The sequence below is a fragment of the Primulina eburnea genome, chromosome 8, assembly GCF_022965805.1.
Source record: "Primulina eburnea isolate SZY01 chromosome 8, ASM2296580v1, whole genome shotgun sequence".
In the NCBI taxonomy this organism is placed as follows: Eukaryota; Viridiplantae; Streptophyta; class Magnoliopsida; order Lamiales; family Gesneriaceae; genus Primulina; species Primulina eburnea.
In genome coordinates, this window is record NC_133108.1 from 30845997 (window position 1) to 30855944 (window position 9948).

A 9948-nucleotide genomic window follows, 5' to 3' on the forward strand; every position below is an offset into this window, starting at 1 on the left:
AAGATTAAATTTAATCTTTATTCTTCAAATCTTAAGATTTAAGCAGCAAGCTGTGAGCTCTGCTTCTCGAATGCCTTTAAGGTAATCTTGGATCTTTCCAAATGTGGATAAACAAACCACTGTTTATAAACAGGATTTATCTCTGGATTTTTTAATCGAGCTTCAAGATCTTTAATTTGATTATTAATTAATTTAATTTTCTTTTTTAAGATTTTCAAATAATTTGCAGACGGCATGATATAATCAAATGGAGGATCATAAATATAATCGTATGACATAAATTTACATTGATAAAACGATGAACCTTGAAACTGAGAACTCAAGAACTCAGGAACTGGAGAAAAATTCGAAACTTTTATTATAAGAGAGTAGTAGAGAATTTTTTGGTGTGTGGTTCACAAAGGGCAACCACTCCTTAAATAGCAAAACAATACATACATGCTACAGTGTTTTCACAAATAAAAACATGACACGAGGAAAGTAAAACACTCACTCAATAATGTACATACTTTATTACAAAGACTATGAGTCTCGTGCTGTCCTGCCTTTTCATCCACTGACCTTAGTGACCTCCAGCTCATGCATTCAATAATGCAAATATGTCGTCACCCTCATATGGGTCCTGAGCATCTTGTAGATCATCTTGATCGGTCATTTGTGTATCATCTTCCATTTTTTCTTTTCCTTTTCAGGATGTTGATTCTTGAGTGGGTAAATTTGATTTTTCACCAAAAACTTCTGTGAACATAGAAGTAATGGTATCCTTGTCCAGATGTTGAAAAAGTTCTTTTAGTAATGTGGTTTGTGTTGGGGTATCATGATTCAAATTCTTCATAGTTTCTCTGGCAACTCCCAAAGCTATTACCCCCTGACGGTCATATACTTTGCCTTCTGCAAAGAAATCTTCTTTACCCCACCATTTGATGAGAACTTTTCTGATTAAGAAAGTAGAGGTATATTTAAGATCAAATTTCTCTTTAGCCATATCCTGTAGTCCATATTCCCATCGAATAATCCAAGGAACATTATAGTTAATGGCGAATTGTAATATGGCTGTTAAACCATCAAACTGCGTGTTTGCATTTAGAAACTTATTCCATATGTTTTTAACATTTCTCGGAAGAATGGAAGGCATTACCCCCCATGAGAAGAAAAAAGTTTTAAACCAACTTGGTATAAATTGATGAATATCATCTAATTGGAATTTTATCCACCATGAATGTTTTCTTTGAGAATTTTCATATAAAACAATGATATCCCAGGCCATGATATAATCATGGTAATTAAACATATTAGGCATTGCCTGAAAGGTGTTTAATTGACGTGCTTGTCCAAGGGGTAAACCCCAATTAGCAGCTGGGATAATCTTTTTTATTATCATTTTAGAAAAGCTTAATCGCGATTGCGATCCATATGTTGGATTTCAACTGAGCCAGTTTCGACTAGAATTGTTTCAAAATAATCACGAGTTTTTCTCCCCAATATGGGTTGTAAGTCTTTAATTAAATAGCTTTGAGCTATATGAATTGGGGATAAACCTTTTAGATCTTTGTCCACAGGACAGCAATTAAGACATCCTGAAATTAGATAAGGATATTTTAATTCCTCTTTTGAGCCCTTTAAAGCAAATATAGCATTATTATAATAATGTATTTCATATGCAGTAGGATCTTCTGCAAATTCTTTAATTGGATCAAATTTTTCTTCCTCTGTGTTAGCCATATTTGGCTGAGGAACAGTAGCACCTCTTTTGAAAGGTGGTTTATTCATGGGCTTCTTCCCGGTGGCTGGTCTTTTTAAGACTGTCTTCCAAGGCTGATCCCTGCAAGAATTCTCTAGTTAGAAAATCTGGTAAAGAATTAGATTTTCCAGAAATATGTTCAATATCAAAATCGAAACAGGCTAAAATTACTTGCCATCTAGCAAATATTTGTTTAGATGCTATTACTTTAACATCTTTTAAAAGAATATCTTTGGCGGATTTGCAATCAACTCTTAATAAAAATTTCTTATTTAAAAGATCACTTTCAAATTTTGTAATACATTTAACAATTGAAAGGATTTCTTTCTTTATTGTAGAGTAATTCTTTTGAGTATTATTCCAAGTTCCAGACGTATATCTAACAAGAATTTCTTTAGATGTATTATCTATTTTCTGTTTTAGTATTCCTCCGTAACCAATATCAGAGGCGTCTGTTTCAACTATTTTGAATGCTTCTGGATTAGCAATAGATAAACAAGGGAGTTCTTTAACTCTTTCTTTTATTTTTTGTATTGCTAAAGTATGACTATTAGTCCATGGTTGAGGATTTTTCTTCAACCTTTGAAATAATAATTTACAATCTTGAGCGAGATCTTTATAAAAATCTCCTATATAATTAAGACTTCCAAGAAATCTTTGTAATTGATTTACATAAGTGATTTTATCAGGAAATTTATCAGCAAAAACAATTGCTCTTTCAATAGGAATTATTATTCCATTTTCAATATAATGTCCTAAGAATTTTATCTTAGTTTGAAAAAGTTTTACTTTTTTCTGATTTACTGCCAAACCGGCTTTTTTAGTCACTTGAATAAATATATTTAAATGTTTAAAATGCTGATCGATATTATCAGAATATATAAGGACATCATCTATATAGACGATAATATAATCTATATAAGAATTATAAATTTCATTCATTATATTTTGGAATTCCATTGGAGCATTTTTTAATCCAAATAGCATTACATTCCATTCGTAATGGCCAAATGGTACAGTAAAAGCTGTTTTATATTTATCTTCTTCTTTTAGAAGAATTTGATAAAATCCTGATTTTAAATCAAAAGAAGAGAATATTTTTCCTTTAAATAATCTATTTAATAAATCTCTTTTATTTGGTAATGGATGTTTTATCCATTTTAATGCTTTATTAAGCGGTTTATAATTGATAACAAGTCTTGGAGCTCCTCTTTCAATTTCGGCTGCATTTTCAACATAGAAAGCTGGGCAACTCCAAGGACTATTACTTGGTCTGATTAACTCCTTTTTAAGAAGACTATCAATTTCTTCTTTGCAGTAATTTAAAAGTCTAGGCCCCATGGCTATAGGCCTTGCTTTTGTAGGAATTTTATCCTCATAAAAATCATCTATATAAGGAAGACTGACTTGATGTTTTTTCCTATTCCAAAAGGCATTAGGAACATCAGCACATATCTTTTTAGATATGGTTTCTGAAATAATTTTTATTTTTTCTTGAATTTTATCAGATTTTAACTTATCTTTAATATTTTTAAAAAGAATTTCATCTTTTAATGAAATAACAAAATTTTCTTTATTACTAACTATTTTTTGTAAAATATTGATAGATTTTGAAACTGGTATAGTTGTAAATGGAAAAAATAAATTATTACCTTTAATGTTGGTATATAAACCTTTTTCATTGATTTTATTAATAGGAAACAACATTTGGAAAAATGGAGTTCCTAAAATCACAGGAGTAGATATATTTTTAATAAGAATAAAAGTTGTATTTAAACAAACTCCAGAATTACATATTGCCACATCAGACAATTTGTAATTAACTATAAGAGGTTGCTTATTAGCAGCAGTGATAAATTGAGTAGTTTTTTTATAATATTTAGACGGAACAATTCCTTCACTGATGCAATTTACATCAGCTCCTGTATCTAATAATGCTTCAATAGTGATTTTAAATTTTTTATTAATAATTAATGTTACTTTTGAGTACCATTTTTGAGAAATAATCTGATCAATTTTATTGATCCATACCATTTGATTTATTTCCTGATCATCATCTTTTTTTGGTAGAATATCTTCTTCTTCTTCTTCATCAGAAGTAGAATCTTTTTCCCAAGTATTATTATTAATACTAAGGGTATTTACTCTTTCTTTTAAATATTTTATTTCAGATTTATCTGATCTATTTCTCCTTTTAATTCAGAAATAGTAGGCTCTCTTTCTTTTTGTTTAGCCTTTTCTAATATTTTATTGTAAGAATATAATTCATGTTCTTGTACTGTATTTTTACTATTGACAATTAACCGGAAATTTAATTGATCTTTAAATCAATTTAATCTCAACTTAATCACAAATAAAGATTAAATTTAATCTTTATTCTTCAAATCTTAAGATTTAAGCAGCAAGCTGTGAGCTCTGCTTCTCGAATGCCTTTAAGGTAATCTTGGATCTTTCCAAATGTGGATAAACAAACCACTGTTTATAAACAGGATTTATCTCTGGATTTTTTAATCGAGCTTCAAGATCTTTAATTTGATTATTAATTAATTTAATTTTCTTTTTTAAGATTTTCAAATAATTTGCAGACGGCATGATATAATCAAATGGAGGATCATAAATATAATCGTGTGACATAAACTTACATTGATAAAACGATGAACCTTGAAACTGAGAACTCAAGAACTCAGGAACTGGAGAAAACTTCGAAACTTTTATTATAAGAGAGTAGTAGAGAATTTTTTGGTGTGTGGTTCACAAAGGGCAACCACTCCTTAAATAGCAAAACAATACATACATGCTACAGTGTTTTCACAAATAAAAACATGACACGAGGAAAGTAAAACACTCACTCAATAATGTACATACTTTATTACAAAGACTATGAGTCTCGTGCTGTCCTGCCTTTTCATCCACTGACCTTAGTGACCTCCAGCTCATGCATTCAATAATGCAAATATGTCGTCACCCTCATATGGGTCCTGAGCATCTTGTAGATCATCTTGATCGGTCATTTGTGTATCATCTTCCATTTTTTCTTTTCCTTTTGAGGATGTTGATTCTTGAGTGGGTAAATTTGATTTTTCACCAAAAACTTCTGTGAACATAGAAGTAATGGTATCCTTGTCCAGATGTTGAAAAAGTTCTTTCAGTAATGTGGTTTGTGTTGGGGTATCATGATTCAAATTCTTCATAGTTTCTCTGGCAACTCCCAAAGCTATTATCCCCTGACGGTCATATACTTTGCCTTCTGCAAAGAAATCTTCTTTACCCCACCATTTGATGAGAACTTTTCTGATTAAGAAAGTAGAGGTATATTTAAGATCAAATTTCTCTTTAGCCATATCCTGTAGTCCATATTCCCATCGAATAATCCAAGGAACATTATAGTTAATGGCGAATTGTAATATGGCTGTTAAACCATCAAACTGCGTGTTTGCATTTAGAAACTTATTCCATATGTTTTTAACACTTCTCGGAAGAATGGAAGGCATTACCCCCCATGAGAAGAAAAAAGTTTTAAACCAACTTGGTATAAATTGATGAATATCATCTAATTGGAATTTTATCCACCATGAATGTTTTCTTTGAGAATTTTCATATAAAACAATGATATCCCAGGCCATGATATAATCATGGTAATTAAACATATTAGGCATTGCCTGAAAGGTGTTTAATTGACGTGCTTGTCCAAGGGGTAAACCCCAATTAGCAGCTGGGATAATCTTTTTTATTATCATTTTAGAAAAAGCGTAATCGCGATTGTGATCCATATGTTGGATTTCAACTGAGCCAGTTTCGACTAGAATTGTTTCAAAATAATCACGAGTTTTTCTCCCCAATATGGGTTGTAAGTCTTTAATTAAATAGCTTTGAGCTATATGAATTGGGGATAAACCTTTTAGATCTTTGTCCACAGGACAGCAATTAAGACATCCTGAAATTAGATAAGGATATTTTAATTCCTCTTTTGAGCCCTTTAAAGCAAATATAGCATTATTATAATAATGTATTTCATATGCAGTAGGATCTTCTGCAAATTCTTTAATTGGATCAAATTTTTCTTCCTCTGTGTTAGCCATATTTGGCTGAGGAACAGTAGCACCTCTTTTGAAAGGTGGTTTATTCATGGGCTTCTTCCCGGTGGCTGGTCTTTTTAAGACTGTCTTCCAAGGCTGATCCCTGCAAGAATTCTCTAGTTAGAAAATCTGGTAAAGAATTAGATTTTTCAGAAATATGTTCAATATCAAAATCGAAACAGGCTAAAATTGCTTGCCATCTAGCAAATATTTGTTTAGATGCTATTACTTTAACATCTTTTAAAAGAATATCTTTGGCGGATTTGCAATCAACTCTTAATAAAAATTTCTTATTTAAAAGATCACTTTCAAATTTTGTAATACATTTAACAATTGAAAGGATTTATTTCTTTATTGTAGAGTAATTCTTTTGAGTATTATTCCAAGTTCCAGACGTATATCTAACAAGAATTTCTTTAGATGTATTATCTATTTTCTGTTTTAGTATTCCTCCGTAACCAATATCAGAGGCGTCTGTTTCAACTATTTTGAATGCTTCTGGATTAGCAATAGATAAACAAGGGAGTTCTTTAACTCTTTCTTTTATTTTTTGTATTGCTAAAGTATGACTATTAGTCCATGGTTGAGGATTTTTCTTCAACCTTTGAAATAATAATTTACAATCTTGAGCGAGATCTTTATAAAAATCTCCTATATAATTAAGACTTCCAAGAAATCTTTGTAATTGATTTACATCAGTGATTTTATCAGGAAATTTATCAGCAAAAACAATTGCTCTTTCAATAGGAATTATTATTCCATTTTCAATATAATGTCCTAAGAATTTTATCTTAGTTTGAAAAAGTTTTACTTTTTTCTGATTTACTGCCAAACCGGCTTTTTTAGTCACTTGAATAAATATATTTAAATGTTTAAAATGCTGATCGATATTATCAGAATATATAAGGACATCATCTATATAGACGATAATATAATCTATATAAGAATTATAAATTTCATTCATTATATTTTGGAATTCCATTGGAGCATTTTTTAATCCAAATGGCATTACATTCCATTCGTAATGGCCAAATGGTACAGTAAAAGCTGTTTTATATTTATCTTCTTCTTTTAGAAGAATTTGATAAAATCCTGATTTTAAATCAAAAGAAGAGAATATTTTTCCTTTAAATAATCTATTTAATAAATCTCTTTTATTTGGTAATGGATGCTTTATCCATTTTAATGCTTTATTAAGCGGTTTATAATTGATAACAAGTCTTGGAGCTCCTCTTTCAATTTCGGCTGCATTTTCAACATAGAAAGCTGGGCAACTCCAAGGACTATTACTTGGTCTGATTAACTCCTTTTTAAGAAGACTATCAATTTCTTCTTTGCAGTAATTTAAAAGTATAGGCCCCATGGCTATAGGCCTTGCTTTTGTAGGAATTTTATCCTCATAAAAATCATCTATATAAGGAAGACTGACTTGATGTTTTTTCCTATTCCAAAAGGCATTAGGAACATCAGCACATATCTCTTTAGATATGGTTTCTGAAATAATTTTTATTTTTTCTTGAATTTTATCAGATTTTAACTTATCTTTAATATTTTTAAAAAGAATTTCATCTTTTAATGAAATAACAAAATTTTCTTTATTACTAACTATTTTTTGTAAAATATTGATAGATTTTGAAACTGGTATAGTTGTAAATGGAAAAAATAAATTATTACCTTTAATGTTGGTATATAAACCTTTTTCATTGATTTTATTAATAGGAAACAACATTTGGAAAAATGGAGTTCCTAAAATCACAGGAGTAGATATATTTTTAATAAGAATAAAAGTTGTATTTAAACAAACTCCAGAATTACATATTGCCACATCAGACAATTTTTAATTAACTATAAGAGGTTGCTTATTAGCAGCAGTGATAAATTGAGTAGTTTTTTTTATAATATTTAGACGGAACAATTCCTTCACTGATGCAATTTACATCAGCTCCTGTATCTAATAATGCTTCAATAGTGATTTTAAATTTTTTATTAATAATTAATGTTACTTTTGAGTACCATTTTTGAGAAATAATCTGATCAATTTTATTGATCCATACCATTTGATTTATTTCCTGATCATCATCATTTTTTGGTAGAATATCTTCTTCTTCTTCTTCATCAGAAGTAGAATCTTTTTCCCAAGTATTATTATTAATACTAAGGGTATTTACTCTTTCTTTTAAATATTTTATTTCAGATTTTATCTGATCTATTTCTCCTTTTAATTCAGAAATAGTAGGCTCTCTTTCTTTTTGTTTAGCCTTTTCTAATATTTTATTGTAAGAATATAATTCATGTTCTTGTACTGTATTTTGTACAAGTTTAGTCGGCTTGTGATTTGCCATATTTAAATAGTGTTCTATAGCTTTTCTTTTTTCTATAGGGTCCTTTATTTGATCTATGAGATCTAAAATGAAAGTTTCTTCATTTGATATTACATTTATTTCTAATCCCATAAAATTTATGAGACATGTATCACAATCACAATCTGTATTACAAATTTTATTTTCTGATATTTCAGAATCATTATCTGAACTACTGTTAGAATATTCAGATAATTCATTATCAATAATATTGATATAAAAGTCTTTTTCTTTTAGATTTTCTTCTGTATTAAGAAGAATATTTATCAATGATTCTTTTAAATCATTGTTTATATTAAGATTATTAATCTTTTTCTTGACATAACACTTATTAGCTTTATGTCCAATCTTTCCACACTTCCAGCATACTGGAACTTTAGTAGAATCATTTTTTATAGGTTTTTTAAACCTTTTCTTAGAATATTTTTTAGATTTTTCTTGATTTTTTATATAATGTTTTATCCTTTTAAAAAGAAATCTTTTCCTTTTCTTATCCCTTTTAGGATATTGTATTGGTTGAAAGCCTATTTGCTCACAAAAATCACCAATAATATTTCTGTTTTCTTCTTTTTGCATATCAAGTTGTCTTTTTAACTTGATATCATTGCAAAGATTAATTCCTTCTGCAGTTATTTCTGCAGATAAATCTCCATAAGTAAGAATATTCCAATCTATAGAATTTGTTGGAGATTTAGATTTTAATCTATTTTTTACTCTGTCTGCAAAAAGTACCGGAAGTCCGGATATAAATTTTTCTTTCCAGAAATTTGCATTGCAATCATTTCTGGTTAAAACTTTGGTCATAAAAACATCTTTATACCATCTGAATTCAGATAGTGTTGGGCATCTCAAATTTATTAATTGTTCTTGAGATCTATCTAATTGGAGTTCATTAGCTCCAATAAAATTAGATAAAATTGTATAAATAAGTGTATTTACAGCATCTGATTCTTCTCTTCCATTAATATCAATTATAGAAGAGTTTAGAATTTTATTCTTTGCTTCTTTAGAAAGATAAAAATCCCACCAACCTTGAAGTTGGCCTGTGAAACCAGTAATAATGGCTTGAGCAATTTGCCTATCATTATTACCTTTTATCTTTGCCGCAGAAGAATATATTAACATTTGTTTAATAATAGTTTTAATCTGATATTCAGATTTTCCATCTATATTCCATTCAGTAATGGCTTCTCCATTAAACTGAACGTAATCTTTTTTCTCTTCAATTTGAAGATCAACAGGTGTTGCTTTTTTATAAAAAGGTTTTACAATTGATACTTTATGCATTTTATTAATCTGCATTTCATCTTCTGACGAACTAGAAATATTATCTAGTTGTTCAGATTTGGTAATTACCGAAATAGAACCTTTTTCTTTAATATTGATTTTTTGTAATCGATCTATTAGTCCTTCCATAAAATCATCGTCCTTCTTAGAACTTAAAAGAAAATTTTCTTTTTTAAGATTAGGAGGAGGTTTTATCATCAAAGTCTTTGAACTTTCACCACTAGAAATTCCTTGTTTAGGTTTTAATAAAATCTCTTCTATTCTAGTAGTCTGATTTCTTAAAGAATGAAGAGTAAGATTGGTAAAATTATTCTGTTGAATAATATGGTCAAAATTACCATGCCCTATCTCTGATTTTATAGGGGCAGCATATATTTCTTTATTACCCTTTTTAATTTGTAAAGTAGTAAAAGGAGGATGAATCTCAAAAGATTCTTCTCCAGTTTCATGAACATATAATTTATATGTTGATTCAAGAGTATTT